This window comes from Aethina tumida, chromosome 2 (genome assembly GCF_024364675.1).
Source record: "Aethina tumida isolate Nest 87 chromosome 2, icAetTumi1.1, whole genome shotgun sequence".
In the NCBI taxonomy this organism is placed as follows: Eukaryota; Metazoa; Arthropoda; class Insecta; order Coleoptera; family Nitidulidae; genus Aethina; species Aethina tumida.
Genome location: NC_065436.1, coordinates 25633036 through 25659530, shown reverse-complemented (window position 1 = coordinate 25659530; position 26495 = coordinate 25633036). Strand labels below are relative to the sequence as shown.

The following is a 26495-nucleotide window of genomic DNA, read 5'->3' as shown; positions in this document are numbered from 1 at the left end:
TTAGAGTTTGTTTTAATTAATCAAATTGTGTGAAAATTGCTTATATTTTAAGCACTTACATTTGTAAATTTATTTAATTTATTTATTATTTTTAAAAAAATGTAAAAATTGCTTTCAAAATGTAAGTTTTTTAAATTCATATTATTTGCAGTGTTTTAAGTACGGTCTGATTGTAAACATAATAAATTTTATTTAATACAATTTTGAGAAAAAATTTATATTGAAATAAAAATGGAAAAGGAAACGATTAATAAAAATATCATGTATTGTCAAACAAAATTTATCTGTCAAATCAAAATATTTGGAAATATATTTGAATTTAAAACATATGCGGTATATAAATATACAAAAAACTAATAAATAAATAATCTATTTCTATTTTTAAATACTTTATCAAGAAGGAAAATGCTGTTATCAAAATGTCACCAAACTAAGTATATAAAACTTGTTACTATTACAAAAAATGATTTGAATATTATAATTTATCAAATAATTTATCTCTTATTTCTATATATAAATCATGAGTAAGAGTAAGGACAAATTTGTGAATTTAACCACAATTTAAGCATATTTTCTAATCATTCGAGACATTCTCATAAAATTTCTATATTTGATCTGATGGTAACTTTTTTGTCAAATTTTAAGCATGAAAAGAAGCAAAGTGTCACGTTTTTGGCCCAAAATGGAAATGTAATTTAGATTTTAGATGATTTTTTAGACTTGAAAATAGTAGAAATCATCCTAGCAAATTTTTTCTAGTAAATCTAAGTACAGCACTGCATTAAGTACACCAAAATGTACATATATTTTTTTCACAAATATGTGGAAAAATTAAATATCAAATATTTTTCTTATTTATCTTATTTTTCAATAATGGTGGATTATAATTATACTAATTATACTATACTTATACTAATACACTTAAAACATAAATTTTGAAGTGGAATTAATGAATTATGAAAGGGAATAAATTTTTTAAAGAAATTTGGTATGTACCGATTAAAGAATTACAATTACAATTGGAAAAATGTGTTAATATCCGAAAATACTATTTTACGGATGTCTCGCTTTCAAATGGACTACACTGTATATTGCATGGAAATTCTAAACGTGCCAAAACGGTGAAATGTGATGTCCTTAAGATTTAAAACAAGTTTCATTAATTTATTTTCACTGTAACGCATGTGTTTGTTTATTAGAAATAGCCAAGGCTAAGTGTTTATCGATATCGTCTAATTATTAACGATAATATTCAAGTATTTTTTGTTAACAGGTTGCTTAACGAAATTATTTCAAGACCGTATATTTTTGACAAATCATATTTATCACCAGCAGAGCATACATAAATTATAATACCTGTTCTCAGTATCGATTACTAACTAATCTCTTCGATTGTTAGATAACAAATAAGATATTGCTATCCACAAACAACCCAGTTTAAATTTAAGTCAAAAATTCTCTTAGAACAAATCTCGACGGTAACGAACCAATTTAGTTCGGAACACTTTCTCCGGGATTTGTTCTATTTTCGTGCGTCGCCAATTGTTGAAACGGGGGTGGAAACCCCAAAAAAACACCCATCTATTTTTAGAACGAGGGAACGCATCGATATTCATTTTCGTCATTCGTCTGAATATATTTATAGTCCACGTGAACTTGTGAATGCCGTGGCCATATTTCACCGACCGAATGACCTGGAGATCGATAAGAAAATAAATTAATCAGTTTTTTTTGTGTTGTCGTTGCCTTTGAAGGTGGTCTGGTTTCTATTTTGCAAAAACTGATTTTGTTGTGAAAGTGCCGCACTGAATAATACATGCAATAATAACTGGAATACACATATTTTTTTTTTAACAAAAGACTTTCTTTCATTTACCATTCGAAATCTAATAATATACCCGATTACCATTCGAATGGCAAGTTATTATTCAAATATGGCATGGTCTGTCATCTCATTTACACATAATAATCGAAACAAACATAACGGTAATAGTTGTGCCAGTAAAAGCCGTTCAAATTTAAGTGTGCCAATGTTTAACCAGATAATTAACATCTTCTGTAACACGGTTTTGAACACGAAGTCGTTGAGCATATGCCAAACTGAAATAATATCACGTGACAAATCGATGTATTAATTTGTGGTGGAGTAAAAACCCTCGTGACTAATGTAGGATTCCGGTGAAGAAAGTGACGAGATTCTTGAGGGCCAGGTAAAAATTTTTTTCTTTAAGTCTACGTGACCATCAGAAGACCCAAAACCGGTATTATTTAGTATTAGTAGGATTGTCCACCTTTAAATGGATACCGAGATAATCTAGTCTGCTTATTAAAAAATATTGCGATTTGTTGTTATTTTTTGTGGTTAAATGAATGTTCTATGTTGTTTACGAATTTAACAAATTTACTCGTGAGTCACGTATATTACTTGGAAGTTCAATGTGAACGTCTCGATAAGGAAAAATATGGATGGTAAATAAAATTTTAATCAGAACAATACAAATTTGATCTGTCCAAATCTATTTCGTAGCAGGTGGATTATTTACACAACCTATTAGTATTGACGTCTTCAGTTCAACCCGTGGGTAACTCAAATATTTGATTTATTGTATCGTTTGTAAACATTACTAACTCGATTGGTTACAAAATGATTAATTGAGGAAAGTTGCAACATTATAATTTATATATTTGAAGAGATTCCACTTCAGTTATTTAAGATGAGTGGGCAGAAAATAGTACATTGGTATTTATAATAAATTTATGGTCTTTATAAGTTGTTTCAAGTTGTTGCAAAATATTAAAAGGTATTTATTTATTTTAATTAATTTACTTAAGAGATATTAAACTGTTTATTTCTTTTATATTTACTAAATATGTCTATGTTTGTGTATTTATAATATTCAAACAATAATAAAAAATCGAATATATTAATTTTAAAATCAAACGAATATATTTAAAGAAAATATGAAGATTATATTGGGGTGCCTTAATTCCTTAAGTTAACTTTTCTTATCTAAACTTCTACATTCATTTAAAAATAATTTATTTATATCTATGGTCCACATAAAATTTGTCGTTTTATATGATCTTAACATTGTAACTTTTTTCAATTATAAAGCATGAACATGTGTGGGAAGAACCAAAACCTACTGAGTAAATTTTTTAAACATAAAAATTGAAGAAATCATACCAACCAATTTTTAGTAGCAAATCTAACTACACCACTGGATTAAGCCAACCTAAAATGAGTATATACTAAGTTTCATAAAAAATGTACATATTCATAATTCTTATAGTAATTAAACTAATTAAAGTTTGTTTATTAAAAGTATTAATTAATATAAATATAGAATTATTAATAAAATATTCCAATATTCTTGAAAGTATATGAGAATTTGTGCTATTTTAGATAGAGTTTTCCATAGATACAGAATAAATTCAAAAAAAGAATATTTAATTTTTATGTATACTTATAATTTTTTTCTGAAATTTAGTATATATCCATTTCAGGAGATGTTTAATCTAGTGGATATTTATTCGTATAATTTAAATTTTGTAAGATAAAAATTCTACTAAAACAGTTTTATCAGATAAATAATTTTTCTGACTGTACAAAAAACCATAAAGATTGTGTCAAAACAAATAATTTCATAATATTTCATCGAATGATAATTTATATTTAATAAAGAATTGACTTAAAATTTCAAGTATAACAAACTCATTTACTTTAAGTACATTACGATCTTCTGTGAATATGAAGATGTTACTCTTCTCTGTTAGGAATGGTTTCCCGACAATATTTGTCGTTTTTCGTTTCGAATTTCCAGCTACAATGGAACATTACTTGTTCTTCGGTGCAACAGAAGTAATATAAAATATCTTTCTCTTCAAAAGTGATGATTGGCCATGCAGGTAAAAGTAAAATTTACTTGATTGTTGGCGTTTTGCCGCTTATTGTTGACCCACATTTAAAACACCAAAGTTTAAATCCATGTTTTTAATTTTCGAAGCCGAAACAATAATTAGTCCCGAAAGAAATGGTGTGCAATTGAGTATTGTGCTTCTAAATCTTTATCTGTAGATATATTTTGTCATTTCATCTGAACAAGCATAATTTTAATTAAGGAATATTTTTATTTTATACTAATTTCGCTGTAACATTTTTATCAGCAATAAAAATTTAATCATCAATCATCAGTTTAATCAGATTTCGACTGTATAATAAAATCATACAAAACAAATAACTTCATTATTATAAATAGATGATCAGTGATCCAAATAATGTTTTATAGCATAGAAATAATAGACTTAAAATATCAACAATTTCAGTTGATGTCAAAAAATTGTATATAATATTACTTGTTTCACTCGTAACAATCTCATTTACTTCGCATGCGACAGTATTTTCTGGGGATATGACTGTTATCTGACAGATAATATTTGTCGCTTTCTTGCTTCAAATTTTCAGCACCCACAAGACAAAATTTTACATATTCATTAGTGCAATAGAAGTAAAAGAAAATATTTCCTTTCAAGGTATTTTATTGATTGATTCAAGTAAAAGTAAAATTTACTTGAATTATGACGTTTTGGCGTTTATTATTGATCCACATTCAAAACAACAAAATGTACAAAAAATTCCTTGTTTTTGATTTTCAAAGAGAGATCAAAACTTACTATCTACTAAATTTTTTATCTGTACATATAATTTATATAATATATATTTTTTATTACAATAAATTTATTGATTAATGTTATCAAGAATAAAAATTCAAACATCAAACAAAGTGTTCAGTTGCCGACTGTACAATAAAACTATAAAAATTGTATCAAAACAAACAACTTCATAATATTTAATAGATTAATCATCGACCAAATAAAGTTTTATACAATGGAAAGAATAGATTTAAAATTCCAACAATTTCCGTCAGTGCTGAAAAATGGTGAATAATATTACCTGTTTCACCCATGACAATCTCATTTGCTCCGCATGCATCACCATTTTCTAGGAATATGAAGAAGCTACTGTTTTCTGACAGGACTGGTTTTTTATCCTATTAGTCACGTTCATTGCATCGAATTTCCAGCACCATCGAAACAGTACCGACAGTTTCATGGGTGCAACAAAAGTAGAATACCACCTAGGTATTTTAATGATTGAGTGACCAGACAGGTAAAAGTAAAATTAAGTCGACCGTTGGCGTTATGGCGTTTATTGTTGACCCACATTTAAAACGCCGAAGTTTAAATTCAGCGTTTTCATAACCAAAACAAAAGGAGGATTCCATCTAATTAGTCGCAGCTCGCCACTAAAAAGGAATGCCGTGCAATTGCCTATTATGCTCCGGCCAATGTTTGTGTAATACTTGCACCAAATGTAAATCGCTATCTGTTCTATTATTTACGTGAATTCCTGCAATTGTTTCGTGTAATTTCACAAGGCATTCGGCCAGATAAAAAGCCCCAACTGTCGCACAATAACAAACTTGCGAAACTACGAAATATTTCCGACGGTGTAATTACGGTTATCTATTTCGTACGTTTTACGATTGTTTAAATGGGTTTTGTTTGATTATTTAATAGGTTCCTATCAATTTTGTAAACGTTCAAACTGATTTCGGCCCGATAAAATATTCTAGATACCGTGAAAACGTACGAATGCAATTTCCAACGTGGCCTGACGCATTTCCCAGCCGAAAAGAAACAAGGCGGCGGTTGATAATGGCGTAAGTCGCTCCATATTCACCCATCAGATGGAAAATCTTACGCAGACTTGATTATAAGGCTTGATAAAATGATATGTCATTACCGTTTGTGAGAGGCGCAGTTGCATTAGAGGCCCGTGTATGATTATTAAATTGCTGCTTCTTCCCCTTAATTTGGAGGACCTCCCGCGTACACCACCATCCCGAAGTTATTAATCGCGTTCGGCCGGAACGGAAAACGGCCGTGAGGCGAACGGGAGACGTTTGACAAAGCAAATCGTAGCCAAGGTTTGATATAATTAATTGAAGGTTCGCCAGGTTTCGGGCGGAAAAAAGTCGTTGGCTCGTGAACAATTAAAATGCTTAGCACGCGTTCCTGCTCACTCGCCAACATTACATCATGTTCGACATTCTAATTGGGACCACGCATTACGCTATTACAATCCAGGACGTTCCAACTCGAACTGAAAAAAAGCAAATAAAAAAGTTACAGTTAATCCTCTTCAGATTTAATGATTAAATTTTTTTATACTTGAGTCGATGGTAATATGAATTGAATGGATATTGGAAACGATCACCTGTAATCCAAACGAAATTGTTGGTTAAAATGACTCTTTTTTATAACTTTTAACCAAAGATATAGAGTTTTGTTACATATTCATTTTCATTTTAACCAATCATCTAAATGATGTGATGTCAAATTTGTGTCCTTCGGTTTATCCATTCCAAGCCCACTCGAGATGTTAGAAAGATGAATAAATTTTACATCCAACGGTACTTAATTCTTTTTGATTAGAAGAAAAATAACCGAATTACAGCTGCAGAAAATTTAAATCTCATGTAATTTTTGACCATTCCAACTTTCTCCATTTGAGTATTTTTTAAATAATTTCAATATCGTTAATTTATTAAAATTACCACCATTTAAAGCTCTGGTAGACCTGCATTATCTTAATTTTCTATCGTTATTTGTTCATCACTGAAGCTTTGATATCTTATTTGTATTTCAGTCATGTTTGTGAAACCTTTCACCTTGGTCATCGCTTTAAACATACAAAATTGCGGAGAAAAAACCAATCAATGAATCTTAATTGACTTATTTGAAGCTGGATATGGAAGTTTCAAGATATTTCCTTTACAATTAAAATTATAAGGAATTTGAACATTTTCATTTATCAGATTTTCGTCTGCTAAGTATGATTTCTTTATATAAATCTGAATTAATTAAAGAAGCAAGAGAACATTTAAGTATTACAAAAGTTGAAATTTATAGACCGGTGTTCATATTATAAATATAAAAGTACTTTGTAAATATGAGCATTACGTTTGAAATAAATAGATGAATTATATTTGATGAACACAACTGATGCAACGGTGTATAAACTGGATATAAACAGAAAATACGTAAATTCTAAAATTTTAAGTGAAATTATATTAATTATTTAATGCAAGGCAACTGCTTTATGTTTTATGTTAATTAAAACTTTTTAATTACAGACAAACTCTGTAATTAAAATACCTACCACAATGGAAATGTTACATATTGCAATAAAATTATTAATTTTATTGAAAGCACTAAAAACAAAATTATGTTTGGTGTAGTATAATTATTTAAACTAGATAATTCCATTAAAAATTAATGTTTAATTGGAAAACTCCCTGCAAAAACAACAGATGCAATACAAAACGCAACATAAATAACTGCTCAAATCATATAATTTTAATGATGTGGTTTGCCATTAAACTATTTTATTTTGTAATAAATTCACATTACAGACTTATTACAAATACATTACCATTTTAATAAACATAATAGAAAATTTCTCCGGTATTTATCTCCATATTTTCTCTCTTTTACATATAAACTTATCTGGAATTGCCCTGTCGGGAATTAAGCACCGTCAGATGCGCATAACCACGCAATTTTTCTTAATCACCGCCAAACAATTTTCGAGATCGTTAAGCCTATGAAAATATTTCACCCGCGTAACTAAAAAAGTCCTAATTCATAATTGCCTTTTATTGCCCAACCGAATTATAACACAACAGAAATAACTAAAAAGTACATTCTTGCATTTTTTACACGCTTTTTACACAGCTGTGACATAATATGTTAATAACTAGTCGATTCCACAGTTGTTTGCTTTAGAAAAATCCCCAACAAAAGGAATATTTCTCCTTAAGATCGATCCCTGTGAGGTCTGAAATGAAAGCTGTTAAATCCAACCTTCGGTAAATCACATCAATAATCTGATGAACGGTTGTCGATGAAGACATAAAACGCATACAACCTTGAAATTGTATTATAAAAAAAATGTTAACTTGCGGCGATTTGTAATTTCCAACTGAACGTTTTTCTATTGAGAGGCTTTTTCAAAACCGTCCGCTTAGGGATTTACGTTTGGATAGTTTCTCGAATGAAAAATATCAGATTTCACGATGTAATTGAAGATTATTTTTGTTTCAGATCTAGATAACAAGGATGCTGAGAGACATTTCTGTTTCGTCTGGAATCTTATCTTCGATTAGTTTTTAAGGTAAGTTTACATTTACTTTATTTTGATCCAGAATGATACTCGTGTAAAATTTCAAGTGGGTTAGATATCGGTTTATTGTTAAAATTTAATAATCATCCAGATAATTGATATTAGATAAATAGAGGTGAATATTGAATATTGAATATTGAATATTGAATATTGAATATTGAATATTGAATATTGAATATTGAATATTGAATATTGAATATTGAATATTGAATATTGAATATTGAATATTGAATATTGAATATTGAATATTGAATATTGAATATTGAATATTGAATATTGAATATTGAATATTGAATATTGAATATTGAATATTGAATATTGAATATTGAATATTGAATATTGAATATTGAATATTGAATATTGAATATTGAATATTGAATATTGAATATTGAATATTGAATATTGAATATTGAATATTGAATATTGAATATTGAATATTGAATATTGAATATTGAATATTGAATATTGAATATTGAATATTGAATATTGAATATTGAATATTGAATATTGAATATTGGATATTGGATATTGAATATTGAATATTGAATATTGAATATTGCATATTGGATATTCGATATTGTACATTGAACATTGATTGTTGAATATTTAAAATTGAGCATAACATTGAACATTGATTATTGAACATATTGAAAATTTAATATTGAATAAATAGACGTTTGATATTGAATATTGAATATCGAATTTCGAATATCGAATACATTGAAATGAATAAAGGTATAAATATATTACAATTTGTATAAAAGTAATTTATTTTTATTAATCAACGATAATCATCTGGGCAAAAATAATCTGATAAAACAGAAAATTCGTATGTGTCCTTCACCTAAAATTTAATGAATGACTTCGCTTGTTCCATTTACATTGGAAACCCGATTAATTTTATTTATGGCATCCGTGGAAATAGATGTTTCACATCTGACTGGTCGATTAAGCCCAATTAAATTTAGAAAACTTGTTACTGCACACATTATCGATCGTATAACCAATTACCCATTGCAATATTAGGCGACATGTGCTATCGAGTAAATTACTTTCGAGTCGAAATTATTGCACGATTTCATCCAATCAAACAAACAAGTTGCCGTAGAAAAAACGAACGCGTTTCCTTTGGGAACTGAAAATGAATACAATCCGGTGGAAAGTAATTTTCATTACTTTCCAACACATTATGCTAATATCTGCATCCAAAGACTTATTAGTTGCAAGGCAAATCCTCGCGTTCGTGTTTATTCTTGTTGCTTTGTATTATTAACACACTTACTTGCATTTATAAACAATAGGAATCCGACATTCACTCGATCCACATCCAGAGATTCTTTCACTCAGATACGAAGTTTGTCCGTGATTTGTTATTTACACTTTATTCGTTTTTAATTGAGTACCCGGTCAATTGTTAATCTATTTTTAAACATTCCCGACCCTCAAACTGGCCATTTAATTACGGTGCCTCGACGCCTACTATATTAGTATAACGGTAGTTTAGATATGATTGATTTTAAAACTTTTGTTTGCCGAAATGGTATTCGAATCGCCATATAAGTAACAGTGACTCGGTGCTATTTCATTCAATTTGGTAGTAAATTGTTTCTGCCGAGACATGTTTTATCTGGTTAAACAGCTTCCATATATGTCCGGCAAGAAATTAAATGGCTTTTGTCAGGCCGGTTATTTTAATGCGTGCTGTAATTTTTTCAAGACGATGTGTTTTGTGGGAAGAGGTTGAAATATAAAAATGTAATAAAGTGTTAAATATAGTTTTTTTACCAAAATTTTGTAAATTATTTAATTGATTCATTATAAATGAAAACTTGAATTTGTATGGTACATAATATCCAAAATATATAACATACAACCATCATAAATTTAAAAAAAGATTGACTGAATTTCATTTAGTTTTATAGAGAGTTTTTTAGAAATATCAAGTTTATTACATCGTTCATCGAACATACAATTAATATAATTAATTTGCCAGTGAAAGTATTTAAAAAATAACAAACTTGTTACATTAATTAATTAACGTTTTCTCCCCTGGGAATTAAACGATCGGTTGTTTTTTTTTTTTTGGTGACGGATTGACAAATCAATTAGGAACCAATCACCGTGCAATCAGCATCCGAAAATAATCAGATAAATAATTACAGACATGATTATTTCTGATTGATTTTAACAGGAAATGTACGGTATCTACGTTTTCTGCATTGCGACAGCTGCACCATATTGAATTCAGTTAGCAGATAATAAATTAAAAAAGTTCTAGTCAAAGAGACGTGAATGACAAAGTAAATACGAGTATGTTCCATACTTTTATTGAAGGTAAAAAGAGGCAACAAAAGGGGAGGAATCTGACTATTATGATTATTTATTAGTTTGTAAATGTTTCCAGAAAAATATATAAAAACGATTTCAAAAAAAAAAATTGTTATAGTGATGCTTTTTATTGGGAAATAATCACAGGATGCTGTGGCAATTTCGGTGCCAACTCACAAATTATTTATTGCAATAATAATTCGTAAAAGTTCTTTTGTTACGACGAGGTTAAATTAAATTTGTGTGAACAGTTCGCAGATAATTGAATTTTGAAATGCTCTTGAATGAATATTAATAAACCTGCATTTAAGTAATTGCACATTTGTCGGAATTTGGTTCAATAACAGGAAGACTTCTTGCAAAATTTTCAGCGGAGTAGATCGAAAAATAACTATTAATTAATAAGTAATATAAGGCCATCAATTAACACCGTCATTTTAATTAACGTGCAATTACAATTTTTTTCGGAAACGTATTCACAATCTTACGAGGACACAGGATCCTTACATCCTGCTACGTTTAACCAACAAACCCAACACAGAGACAAAATTAGAAACAAACTCATCACAATTAACAACAATCCATAACGGAAACGTGGATTCGCAGTGGTTCACTTGTTCGTTCGACCTACATTTAACCTTTTCATTCACAACCTCAATAAGGCGAGTCGCAGCCCAATCGTGTGTTCGAATTAATTAGATTATTATGTGGAGTTGACGAGATGAATGGCATTCAACGCGTTCGAAAGGCATTTCGTGTACCCGTGGAGATTGACCTGTTTTGTTGTTTATTGGAGCAATATCTAGGGATTAGAATAAAAAGGACTGTTGGTGAATTCAAAAAGTTTGAATTGAAGACGAAATGAGGGAGACGAAATAGATTGGGGAGATTTTGCTTGAGAAGTTGAGGGACGAAATAAGTTTGATTCAACATAATTTGATGAATATCAGGTCTTTCTACCTTAGACATGTTATCTTGGTAATTTGAACGGGGTATTTTGGGATCAAAGTCGAAATGTTGAATTTTTGGGGAAATTTTCGATGGATTAACTGTGTGTGTATATATGTATAAGTGATAAATTAGAAAACTTTTTTTTGAGCAAATCTTTGACGATATCTGAAGTAATAAAAATGCATCTTTAATTGCTAAATTACAAAAGAAAATTGACTTTGGTAAGTCAGTTCCTAACGACCATCTTACATATTTATAATAAAAAAAACTTATATACAAAATATTTTCTACATTTTTTAGGTCATTTGTATCAACAGTATTCATTTTCTGCGCTTATTCGATTCACAGGATCTGAGTTAAAACATGACTTCCTCATCTTGCATAATCAAGACAATAAAGATCACAAAAACAGACGAATTATCGTGCGCACCGATAAACGGTTCAAAATTTATTCAGTCGACTTTCTAATGGCGGCAACTGCGTGAATCACCTAGGGGTGTTGGAGAACTACAAGACTTCCTTATATGCCTCGCGTCGAACATGCTCCTAATCGTAGGTGTGTTTAAATGGGATGGCATTTTTACCCCGCAACACTGAATCCATGTCGGCAACTGCGAAACGAGTTATTAAAACGGTCGCGATCAGTTTTATGCACATTACCGGCGTACGAAACGATCGATGGTCGTAAATGCTGGTGATTTTGGTAATTAAATAAAGTGTGAACTGTTTATCTGAATCGATAAACCGGCACTGGTTTAATCCCGAATAAATTAATTATGGGTTAATTATATCTGTTAACAATGATAGCTTTCTCTCTGCATTACGCATTATATAAAACTTATGCAAAACATTACGGATAATTTGCTAGCCATGTTTTTGTGATTTTTTGAAAATAATTGCGTTCAAAAAATATAGTAATAAATTGATGTTTTTATCTAAACACATCTCGGGATGCAATTTGAAAGAGACATTAAATAAAAATACAATTTAGTAGTTGTCTTTTTATTGCCGAGTGTTTATATCAAATTTAATAACACATGAAATGGGATTGCACAACTCCAAATCCCTAGACTCCAATTAAAGTTGTTATGGCAACCAGGAACCTCTTTATTGAATAAGTTAAAATACGCAGGAATGCTTACTTACATTGGTTTGAGAAAACATGTATCTGGTACATGTAAATCTGAATGCGAAACCTTTTCACGGTTTTATTCACGATGTTTTAACTTTATAGCCAATCTCATTTTTAAGATTAATAAAGTTGAGAAAGCATTTATGTTTCGCATCATAAAATGTTTACTTCTTTAAACTAAACTTTTAATTAAAACATAAACTTTTTTAATTTAAGCTTGTGCAGCATTTAAGTTTAAAGCTCATATATTTATCAATTACATCTTTATAATAGTTGTAACTAATTGTTTTACGTAATATTCTACTTATCAAATTAATTTTTAATTCGGAACCATCGACGTCGGTTAAAATTGCAAGGCCAATTTTATTAATAACAATAAAATCTGGTATAACCATTTAATACGTCGAAGGTCACTTTGCCCGGAGCGCAAGATGCGATTGCGACACCGCAAACAAGAACGTCTTCAACGTGAAAATTCTCTCACCCGAAGTAGGACGTTTAAAAATCACACACAGCATTATGCAAAAGTAGGTGTAACTAATTATTTATCAGTCTTAATATATTGACATACTAATACGCCATTGTGCGGCGATTTGATTTTTTTATAAAGCCGCAATTATGTAGACATTGTTATATAATTTAATGATAATTGCACACTTGAGAATATGTTTGCATAACTGTTGGATTAATCTCGCCTGGGTTGCAAGCTGTTCAGTTTTAAATTGAATTACTTGCGTTGCAAATAATCCCATTGTCTCGGATGGATGTGTTGCTAAATGTTTGTCCTGAAATTCTGTAGCCTGAGAATACAATAAATTGCAAAATTATTATCCAGGTTAGCGAGAGGAAATTATAAATGCGTATGTGTAATATAATCGTTAAATAACTGCTCAGAGAGGTTCTAAAAAACCCTGATAACTTTTTAATGGAACAAAATGTCTATCTCGAATAAAAACCATATATAACATATAATGTTGTCGAACAAACTAATTTTTTCAAGGAAGGTGACATGTTGAAATAAATATCTTTATGGGTCTTGTCATCTTTTTTTTATTGAATTGAAATTGAAAGATACCTTTATATTTCATTCAACGCTATTTTGGTGGCTAAAGTTGAAGTACTTACGAGTTGTAAACGATTATTTTCAAGTATTAAATGAAACTATTCAGTTTTTAACACTAAAAAAATAATATATATTTTTGGAATCGGTGGAAATTTTAGTATATTTTTTATTAATTACAGAGTTAAAAGAAACTATTCAGTGTTTCATACTGAAAAAAAAATAATATACCTAAAAAAAGGTATTCAGATGAATATTTAAAGAACAGAGGACGACTTTAGTATAGTTTTATTAATTACAGAGTTATGAGCTATTCATTTCAGGTGTTAGAAGAAACATTCAGTGTTTATAATATTAAAAAACAATAATATTTCTACAAAAAGTAGGTATTTAGATAATATTTATAGAACAGATGGCAATTTTAGTTTGTTTTTTATTACTTATGATCATTTAGGGTTCAGTGTTTAATACTAATATAATAATATTTCTAAAAAATATAGGTTCAGATGAATATTTATATAATAGATGGCAATTTTAGTATGTTTTTTATAATTTGAATAAATATTTTTAAAAATGTTTAGTCTATTTGAAGAAAAAACTGAAACAATTTTTGTGTATGTAACCTTGATAAGCAGAAAGAATATTAATAACCGTTGTTCTGATAATCCCATGTATAAAAAATGATTAAGAGAACTAGTGGAAAATTTTCAAAGCACTGTGTGTATTAAAGAGAAAGAAATGGGACAAGGCTAATAATTAAAAAAAAGATTTAGATATTTTATAACCCTATCTTGAATAAGTTTCAACCCTATAAACTGAAATGTTGCTTCGACAAGCAATAAAAGCTGGGAGCGACACGTTTACAATAAATTTCGGTAGAGAATGTACCTTTTTTCAAATGAAACTGTAAATAGACTGGATGTACCATTTCATATTAATATACGGACAAGGCATATTATAGGGTTAATATTTCCAGTCAAAAAATAGTGATAGGTAGTAATAAATGAACTCGGTCTGAGTAGACGGGAAAGAGCTGTCAATTTCAAAACAAAAACAGGTGGAATTACATAAATATCAAGAACAATGTACCACCAAAAGTACTTGACTAGAGAGCAGTTGATAGTGCCCGTATGGTACTGGGCCATTTGGCGCAAGTTAACTGTGTGGGAAAATTTAGTTACATTGATAATAACTCTACTTTTTACGACTCCTCTGCATATTATTTATAAAGAATTGCAAATCAAATCCTCTCTAAATTCCCGTTGTTCGACAGTTGCCATTTTTGTTCTGGACATTCGTCTTCAATTGTCACACGTGAAAGCAAACAAATGCGTGTGGGCAGATCGTATCATCTTGCGTTGAAGGAACCACAAACACAAAATAGTGCGTTGGAAATACCTCGTAATTTATGTAGATTTCTTGGCTCATTAATAATTTCCATATTTAAAACGGGTTATTAAGATAATTGCATTTTTTGTGAACACGCCTCGCCGAGAGACTCGTCTCAAATATGTGTTTGTGTGTCACGCTTGATTTTCTGTGCTATCATCCGTCCCACCGGCGTTCTTTTTCTCGGTTTGTTGCTCCGTTTGAAAAAAATAACAGTTTAATTAATGAACCTTAAATAAATTTGTTTTTGGGTAAACAGTATTTGTTCTGTTATTCCGATGATTTACGACGTCAAAATCGAAACGTATCTAACACGTAATAAAAAAAAACACAAACGTGTGAAATAACAGTAAGTCGTCTTTAACTTTTCCTTTCGCCAGCCTGAACACAGTGCGAATTCCCTGTGCCGTAAGATGAGAAAATTCCAGCAGCCAAGACAAGAGACGCAAAGGAGAACAGGAAAGTGGGTTATAATTCAAAGGGATCAATAATCAGTTTTTCCTCGAGACTTTTCCAACGGTGGCGTTAACGCCTTTCAATTTTAACGAGATAAATTATCCATGTGTATTCCCCAGGAGCAACACCATAAATTCACCGGTTTCCACCGTCCACATTTTATATTAACTGACTTTTAAGTTTAATGAATAATGACGGGCGGTGAATCAACCCGCTCCGTGACCTTCTTTACAATTTATTGTCTCGCTAAAATTGTGATGGTATTTTTGGGAATAAAGGAAATTGAAATTGGCAAAAACAAAGCGTTACGGATTTAAGAGCTAATTACAGGAATTTGGCCAATACATGGTCCCGTGACTCAGCTAATGTGGCACAAGAATTGGTCATTATTTTAGCAACTGTATTGGATTGGAAGTAACCGGCGGTTTGACGGTCAACGCTAATTACAATAACAGGTTCAATAACGTAACGAGGAAAATATTATCCAGGTTATTGTGCCGAGACTGATAATTTTATCATAGAATTGCTAATTTCACGGAATAAGTACGTTAAACTGGAGGAGGAATGCGTTTAAATTAATCGATAACACACTTCAGTAAGTGTTACCATTATTATTATTATTGGATGAGAAATGCAACATGATAATTTATGGGAAAACGGATTGTGCAATTAATCTAGATTTAACCCGATGCAAAGCAGCATTAAAATAAATTGACTCGTTACATTTAACGCCATTCTAACAGTTAATTCCTGTTCAACTGTATAAACAAAACTTATTGATTTAATAAATTAATATCAAGCAGAAACAAGGCATGTAGAACGTAAATGAATTGTTCAACTCATCTCGCTTTTCTGTTTACTACGTGACATACCAGAGCTTTGTACAAATTTAAATGAATTATAATACGATTTACATAAATTATATTGTTATTCAGTTGCACGCAATTGCCTAAACAACGATGTTAATAAATAAAATGGTAGATAACTGCCATTGCATTACCGTTATAATGGGAATTTTAATTACTCGGGAGTAGATTGAGGAGAAACTTAACACGATGGTGTTAGGCAAGAGAATGCACTCGCATGTGTCTTTTTGAAAATGTCATTAAAATTTATTGACTAGGAATTTTCAGTTTCTGGACAGGTGGCAGGTTTATTGCCAAAAATTACGGTTGTGATCATTATGGCTAATTGGAGTGGTCTTGCTGTAAAACAACAGCTATCTGATCGACTGATGTCTTGAAATCCATTTAGGAATAGAGGAACTTTCAACTATAATTAATTATAGCTCATAATAAGTCAAAAAATTGACAATAAAATTGCTTTATTTATTATCCTACTCAGTTATGTTATACAATAATATAAATACTACAGATTGAGAAAAATTGATGTCCTGAAAAAAGTTCTTCAGCATTAACAAATCTGTGGCAAAGTTAAAAGTCATAAGCTTCTAATAAATTTACTTCTTGCTTATTCACTTTTTGAATTATTAAATGGAAGAAATAAATTCGTTAGAAGATTGTGATTTTACAATAACTTAACTCAATATTTGAAGAATGGTAAATTCAATGAAAAATATATATATTTTAAATATCTTGATTTTTTTTTCAAATTTAATTCATTCGTATAATAAAAGTTTTTCTTGCGTCAATATGTTATTTATAGCTTCCACAAAATTAACATATTTACATAGCAATATTTTGTTACTTTTTGGTATGTACCCATTTTAAAGAATGATAAATGTGTTTTTTTCTACTTTTATTTATTCTTCTAATATAATTGTTTTTTACGTCGAGTTACTTTTTGATTGATATACTAAAGGAAATAAATTCATTAGAAGAATGTGATTTTTAACTCTGCCAATATATATATATATATATATATATATATATATATATATATATATATATATAATTGTTTTATTGAATTTGATTTTGAAGAATGGTAAATTCAGTGAAAAACATTTTTTAAATATCCTGATTATTTTTTTCAATTTTAATTTATTCTTCTAATAAGTTCATCTCTTTAGTGACTTTTTGATTATTGAACAGAGAAAGTAAATTCATTAGAAAAATGTTTAATTTAATCTTCTAACGTATTTATTTCTTGTCTCGAGCCACTTTTTGATTTTCTGAACAGAGGAAATAAATTAATTAGAAGAATAAGATTTTTAACTCTGCGACAGACTTAATATTCAATATTGTTTTGTCAAATTTAATGTATCCATTTTGAAAATGGTAATTTCAATGATAAACATAAACAATTTATTCTTATAAAGTATTTATTTCTTGAGTCGAGTCACTTTTCGATTTATTTAACAGGGGAAATAAATGTACTAGAAGAATGTCATTTTTAACCACAGACTTAGTATTAAACATTGTTTTATCAATTTTTATATGGATCCATTTTGAAGAACGGTAAATTCAATGAAAAACATTGATTATTTTTTCAATTTTAATTTATTCTTCTAATAAATTTATATATTGAGTCACTATTTGATTACTGAGCAGAAGAAGAAATAAATTCATTAGAAAAAAATTATTTATAACTGAAACAAAATTTACATTTCAATTATTACTTTTTAATATCTTGATTAATTTTCTATTTTAAATTATTCTTCTAATGAATTTATTTCTTGCGTCGACTCAGCTTTTGATGAATGTGATTAACACTTGTCAGACTTAATATTCAATTTTTATCATATTTAATATGTATTCATTTTGAAGAAAGGTAAATTCAATGGTAAATTTTTTATTAAAATACCCCGATTATATTTTTCGTACTAATTTATTCCTCTAATAAATTAATCTCTGAGTGACTTTTTGATTATTAAGCAGAAGAAGCAAATTCATAAGAAAAATGTTATAAATAGAACAAAATATTTTTAACATTGCCACAGACTTAATATAAAATATTCTTCCATTTTAATTTTTATTCAAATAATTAAATGGCATATTATATATTATTTATCATAAATAAAATATTTAAATAATGGATGAAAGGAAAGAGTTCTAATCTTCATAAAAATAATCTTTTTATTTGTATCTTTTAACAGTATAGATTGTTCATTCTTATAAACAGTATGATTAGCTATAAAAATTGTTGATAACCACACTATTTGTATGTTTTTATGACATGTGTTCATGCCAGGCCTTTTGTTTTTACTCCATTTTTTTAAATTTCCTATTTTGACAATTAATGCACATGCAGAATGAATACACAACGCCACATAAAAACTAACATCAGATGCATTTCCGTCAACACATCGAAACCCAACGCAAACAAAATCCAAAAGCCATAGATTAATTAAAGCTGCAGTCAGTCAAAACAAACAATAAAACGAGAACCAGCTGATGACAGCGTTCGCATTTTGTTTATGAAACGTCAGCTAATAAAGAACGTGCACATCCAGCTTACTGGCGCCCCATGCAACATAATAGCAACGAATTTTTCCGGGGATTATTTTTAGCACGCCACTATACAAACAAAGACGGCTGCCAAGCGATGCCACGAACGAAAAAACATAAAACGAACGCAACCGGAATCGGATAAACATGTGTTTTATTTCGGACCACCTGCATTCTTTCTAAGCTCGCTCTTTGCCCGGTCCCGAAGCTGAAATTCGTACCGTCGCAACTTATGAACAACATTAAAGTTCGCGTTGTGTTGGCAAATTGACATTTCGCGAGTCGCACATTTTCCGGGGTATTTATAGTTTAGTTTCACTACAGCGCAAACAAAGACGGCGCCAACATGCAATTTGTTTTATTTGAGACCACCTGCATTAATGCGGCCGACACTGGATTTAGTATTATTAGCCCGACGTCGTTTCTGAACCTTAATTTAATATGCATTTTCGTTTTGAATGCGAACCGGATTATCGGACGGCTGTTCCGGGGGACGCGATGACTAAGTTCGAAATGCGGACTGCAACTTCCGAAGAACTAACTAATAAAGTTCCCCGCATAATTGGCGATTAATTTTCAACCGTTCTGGGTAATGAAATATTATTACTGCTGGAGATCGGCATTAATTTAATTTTTTGTGGGAGTTAACTTCTCCGATTTAAAGCTGGACTAATTATGACGGACCGTTGAACTCATTTAACTAAAAATCTAATAGTTTTTTTGTATTTTTCAGGTCAGTAATTCTTTGTCTGTAGACAGTAAGTAATAAAACTAAATTGCAACTTGCATCATGAGTTTAAAAATAGACTTCACATAATTTTAAATTGGTGAGATTCATAAATAACAATGACGATTTATGTTTATAAATACTCTTTACTTCCTTTTTAAGAATAAAACAACAATAACAATCATGTACACTGTATCAAAATTAGTTGATTTAGACTGTTACAGCTTTCTAATATTCGTCAGTTTATTTTACAATTTTGAAACCTTTGATTTATTGTTCTATTCCCGCCAATTTTCTTGTGGTTTTTAGTAACTTTTGATACTACCAACTTACTACTTAAAGTTTGTTTAGACGGGTTACGTATAGTAAAATAACCTAACCTAAAAATAATCATGTTGCCCACACTGGTGCAAAATTGGTACGTATAATACAAAAATCCCTGTCAATAATTTTGGAATAAATTCTTTGTAGACATTTTTGTCCCACTTCACCCAAAATCAGCCCTGTATTGTTTGTTATAAATTTTATATCAAATTAGTGCCAACCCAAGAAATCCATTATTTTAACTTTAACATCAAGACTTTATCTAACAAGTTTCAAATAACTTGATTTGGGCGTTTTAATCTATAATTTGTTAACATTTTCAAGGTAGCTTCAAGCCTCTTTCATAAAAATCTTGGTCTAATGGATTTTCTCTTAAATCTCCTTTTGATGCCAATCTCTTATTACTAAGAATGTTTTGCAATGTATTAAAAGATGGTAATCACTTGGTGCCAGGTCCAGACAATATTGTTGAATCATTAAAACTTTCTAACCAAGCTCCCGGAGTTTCTGGCAAGCCGGTATAGACGTGTGTGGTCTGACGTTGTCCTAACGGAACATAACACCTCTTCTGTTGGCCAATACTCACCATTTCTGGTCAATCGCTAACTTCAAACTGTCCAGTTGTTGACGGTAGAGTTCCGAATTTATTGTTTGGCCATATACAAGTGACATATAATAAATGATTCCTTTCCAGTTCCACCAAATGTATAGCAAAACCTTCCTGACCGTTAGCCTTGGTTTGGCAACCGTTTGAGCTGCTTCATCACGTTCGTTTTCGCACAATGTTCTCATATGTAACCCATTCCTCATTCCCAGTCAACGTCTGTTTGAAAAATAGTTCGATTTTATACCATTTGAACAAGAAATCACAGATGGAAATTCGATATACCATATTTATTGGTGTGGCATCAAACATCAAGCTTCTTTGGGAATTTAGCTTGAGCTGTTTTAGGGTCCATCTTTAGATCCTGGACTACTAACGTCTGTTAACTTGGATTGTTTCTGACTCTGCGAGGTCCCTCTTTAAATATCAAAAATATGTGAACGGAAACCAAAATGGCCCATAATTAGCTGTTACAGTTACGGGGCCGTAAACACCATTCACAATTTCAGCTCACTGGCTTGAATTTTTGCCATTATCAATGAAATACTGTAAAATGGACCAAATTTCCTCTTCGTTGTCTTTCATTTTTAACACACAACTCAAAGGACCAACCAAAAACAGTAAAAGAATTTTTAGTACAAAATGTCACCTTGACAACGGCATAAACCTGAAATTATTTGATCAATACTTCATGAGATATTGATCACTAGTAAAATCTACTAAAAAAATAATGGATTTATTACTTTTACTAGTAAAACCATAATTCATGATATATTACACAATTTCAAGCCAGCTTAAAGAGTCCGATTATTGCCAACGGCTAGTTATTCAAACATCAATAAAGATAAACAAATTAATAAACATAAACGTTGAGAAAGAAGTGTCTGGGAAAGTTGGAAATTAGAATCGTTCTTTGTTTCTCACAACATGAAGTCATATAAAAATTCTTAACCCAATAATTAATTTTACTGCACAACATTTTATCATCGTTTATTAGCAGAGCCATAATATCTAAAACCAATTTATACAATCCACTTTTATTGACCCTTGGCAGAGAAGCCGAAGCAATATAGATCTTTTTTCCTATTTGCCAAACAGAAATTTTATTACTCGTTAAACCCCATTTGGCCTACTTCTCCGATTCCACAGTTCGATCGACTAAATACACCTCCCCCGCACCAAAAACTACCCTCCGCCAAACGTGTCACTAAGTAACGTTGGGTTGCCCATAAATCACGAGTGGTTCCCATGGTTGATACGGGACGTCACCGAAAATAATATACAACCGAAACGAAAATAGAAAACAGGGGATGGGAAAGATTTATTTCGCACGAGGCATCCGACTCACGATTTCAATAGTAATGCGCCTGGCATTTCGACTGCGAGATGTTTGGGAACAAAAGCGGACAAATATTGATGTGTACCCGTACAATGACACTTTTGGGAAATTATAAATTATTAAATCTCACCAAGGTGGGGGAACGGTTGTTTTACATATCAATTAATTATGGCTGCTGAATTAATTTGCCATTGAATGTGAACTTGGAATTCGATTATGTGTTTTTGAGATTATAATTTTGTCGCAGTTTTGGAATCATTGAATAGGTAATTAAATGTTGAGTCAGCAAAATTTTCTATTGTTTAGTGTTAAAATTATAGTTTTGAAAAATTTCAAGTAATAATATTTTCAACGACAATGAAAGCTAATTGTGTATGTTATTATATACACAAATATATTAGTTATTGATAATAGTAAAATCTTTGCTTAATATCATTTAAATAAAATGTGTTAACAGTAGAAATTTTAACTCTAAAAACCAACAATATTTAGTAGTATTAATTAAGGCTTTAACAGTAATATAATAATATATATTTAATTAATTAATGAAAAACAAATCAGTAGGTCAAAATTATATTTCGTTAAAGATACTTTATTAGTATTAGTATTAGCCCGTAGTAAATTTAAAAGGTGCATTTTGGATTAATATGTCTGACACAACAATAATATTTGTGGTTAAAAGTAAACAAATCATCTCTCACACACAATTATTTTAATAGAAACAGTATTGTGAAAGTTCATTTGTTGAATGAATTATTTTAAATAATATTGTTAATTTACTTATAATGATGAAAAGATCTATGTATTTCATATTCTCATGTACCATACAATTATTTTAATAGAAAAAGTTCATTTGATGAATGAATATATTATTACTTTTAATAATATTAATAATTTATACTTAATAATGAAAAGATAAGTGTATTTCATATTTTAATTTGAATTTACTAAAAGAATAACAAAAATATTGATTTCCTAGAACAATACAACAATTTTAGTTATTTATCAAAATTAAGCAAATGTCTTCTCATGTACAATTATTTTAACAGAAAAAGTTCTGTGAAAGTTCACTTGTTTTTAGTAATATAAATAATTTACTAGTAATGATGAAGAGATTTGTGAATTTCTTATTTTAATTTGAACTTACAAAAAGAATAACAAAAATATTGGTAGTTTCCCACAACAATACAATAATTTTGGTTGTTTGAAACATATGTCATCCCACATACAATTATTTTAATAAAACAAAATCTGTGAAAGTTCATTTGTTGAATGAATACTTTATTGCTTTAAATAATATAAATAATTTGTTCATAATGATGAAAAGATCTGCGTATTTCATATTTTAATTTGAAATTACTAAAGGGGTAATAAAAATATTGATAGTTTTCCAAATGTCTTGAAATATACAATTATTTTTACAGAAAAAGTTTTGTGGAAGTTTATTTGTTGAGTAGATACATTATTACTTAATTAATAATACTCATAATAATGAAATCCGTTATTAATGTAAATTTAATAATATTAATAAGGATGTAGGGATTTGTGTATTTCATATTTCAATTTGAAATTAGATAAATTGTTTCTAGGAGAAATTCTTCAATTATAAATAATTTAAACAAATATTCAGATCGACATGTAAATATGTTTAATAAAGCTATGTAATGCGGAACTGGAGTTTATTTAACTATTATAGAACTGGAACAACAAACTGTAATTTTATATTCAGTTGTTCTCAATTTTCAATAAGCAATAGATATTTGTAAAACAAGTGCAACAATATTATTCAATTAGGTTATACATTTATTAGTTGTGTTATGTAAACTAGTGAATGTTTAATCTTTGCAACAAATGGAAGTTAATATTAGCTTATCTAAGCTAAACATAATTAATTATGCATTAATTAAAATAGATAAAATAAGTACCTACAAGCAATAGTTACAGTTAATTTGGTAACATTAAGGAAAATCAATATTTACTGATACCCACTTGGAAATGAGTAATTAACTATACAGTTACAATAAGTAACGATACTAATGCGTAAAAGTGTTTTATTAAACCCGAACAGATATAACAAAAACAGGAACTTTAACATAAAATATTTAAGTAAATAATGACAAACATTATTTTCCTAGTCAGCAAAACGACAAAATGCTCTAAAGTCGAAGGCTGAACGTCAAACATCCATGCTACCTTGTCAAAGATTAATTACCGTCATGAAGACAATCCAAAGGCTTAATTACAAATCTTAATCACTGGCGAACAAGTGCATGACAATGCCTGTTTACAGTTTCACCTGTTGAACGTTTACCACCCGATTTATCGTCGTTGATTACTAATAGTTGTTTGTGCATGTTACCGCAATCTGGCTAGTAAAATTTAATAAATATTTACGTAACCGGAGTTTGCTTCGGTAACAACGGGGAGGCATCTTGTTTTAATGTTAAAAGTCAACAATATTTGAACTTTGTAGTTTACTGTAATGAGCTCGGATGTTGATAACCTCTTTTGTCGGTCTTTAATTGCTATCAGTTGGGGCAAAACGTGGGCGAGCAGTCTAGTGGATAATGCCATTATCGTTTTAATATGCAATGGCGGCAATTAGCTGGTCCAAATTCTGTTGCCTTGTTATTATTATTATTATTATTAAACCTACAAGTACGTATGTGTCAGCTTGAATGGTCTAATTTCGGTGTCTAATTGACAACGTTGCTTGAGTTCTTCAGATAGTGATCTTACAGTACTTTCACATGATAAAGAACGGCCGTGATTGTTGTATTTACCTGTTGTGCGTACTGACCATACACGGTAGGAGTTCAAAACCTGTATCCGAGTATCGGACTATCCTCTATTTATAACTGATACAGTGAATGGTGCTTGTCCGTTGTGCGATTGTTAATAAACGTTTTTTTCTGTTATTTTTCTGCCACGCGTTAACAGATGGTTTACGTTTTGATTGGTACTGTGATAGCGGATTAATTTGACGAGTCTAATTAAGTTCCAGTTGTTGATAAAGCTATTATCCTGCGGATTGATATCAAAAGAATTCGCATGACGTTAGGGAGAACATGTCTATCTAGATTTATGGCTTCAGATTTGGAAATTTAATCTTGTAATATATTTACACTGACATTTATCAGGATACATTTTATGTACTTTAAGAGTTAGTCGCAGAAATATGAGACTTGAACGGTATTATGAAAAATTGAGTGGTTTCACGTGTTCGTTCTGTTACTTGATGAATTATTTTGTTTTTGACTTTTTATCACAATTTGTAAAACTCTCTCCTTTCAAGTACTTTAGCATTCTTTTTTTCCTATTCAGAATTCTATTACTCTACCGATTGTAAAGATTCGTACGAGGAAAATGCTTTTAGATCGATATACTGTTATGCAGATGCTCTTTAGAATGTTCCGATTGACAATTTCCCAATTACTAATTGAAAAATATATTGAGAACTCTGAAACTGCTTAATCTTCTTGTGACTGATATTTTGTTTATTGGAAAACTAGCCCAGTCGGTTTAATTAAATCAACATTAAGGTATATAATAAAATAAAAAATCTATTATTTCAAAGATGCAGTTATGGTACTGAATTTCAGATTTATGTGGGGTGAACGCTTTAAGATATGAATGTTATTAATCATTATTTCAAAATATTTCATGCTATCTAATAAAATATGACAGATGCTCTTTAGAATGTTCCCAATGACAATTTTCCAATTACTAATTGAAAAATATAATGAGTAATTTGAGAAGTCTGACACTGTTTAATCTTCTTCTTTTTAAATAAAATTCTCCAGTTTGCCCTCTAATAAGAGACTTTTACTGTCTCTATCATGCACAATGTCCCTCTCAAGATTTATGCGGGGTAAACGCTTTTCGATTTGAATGATATTAATCATTAATTCAAAACTTTACATGCTATCTAATAAAATATGCGCTTTAGAATGTTCCCAATGATAATTTTCCAATTACTAATTGAAAAATATAATGAGTATTATGAGAACTCAGAAACTGCTTAATCTTCTTCTTTTCACTCAACAAACTTTAAGCTGTTTATTGGGAAACTATCCCAGTCGGTTTCAATAAATCAACATTAAGGTATATAACAAAATAAAAAAATCTATTATTTCAAAGATGCAGTTATGGTACTGACGATTTTATAATTACTAATTGAAAAATATAATGAGTAATTTGAGAACTGCTTAACCTTTACAACCTTTAAACTTGTGACTGACGTTTTGTTTATGGGGAAACTAGCCCAGTTGGATCAAATAAATCAGCATTAAGGTACATAATAAAATAAAAAAAAACCTATCCTTTCGAAGATGCAGCGATGGCACTAAATTTACTGTCACGTAAACGCAAACGACCGTTACTGAAACGTTATTTTTTATCGTTGTTTGCACTATAAATATTAACTTAACACACATATACATGATGTATACAAGTAGAAAACGTTAATACACGGCACATGGTCGGCATGAAAATTAAATTTATTGTTCGTGTTGCACAATACATTTATAA

General features: G+C 29.8%; 1 protein-coding gene across 1 annotated transcript in view; it reads left to right on the top strand.

Annotated features, from left to right (window-relative positions):
- Positions 1-26495, top strand: part of LOC109609020 (ADP-ribosylation factor-like protein 4C) — a 32146-nt gene that overhangs the window by 1366 nt on the left and 4285 nt on the right. The window contains exon 2 of the mRNA XM_020025635.2: positions 8170-8239. The gene's annotated coding sequence lies outside the window, so the exon portion shown is untranslated. The remainder of the gene's footprint in view (positions 1-8169; positions 8240-26495) is intronic.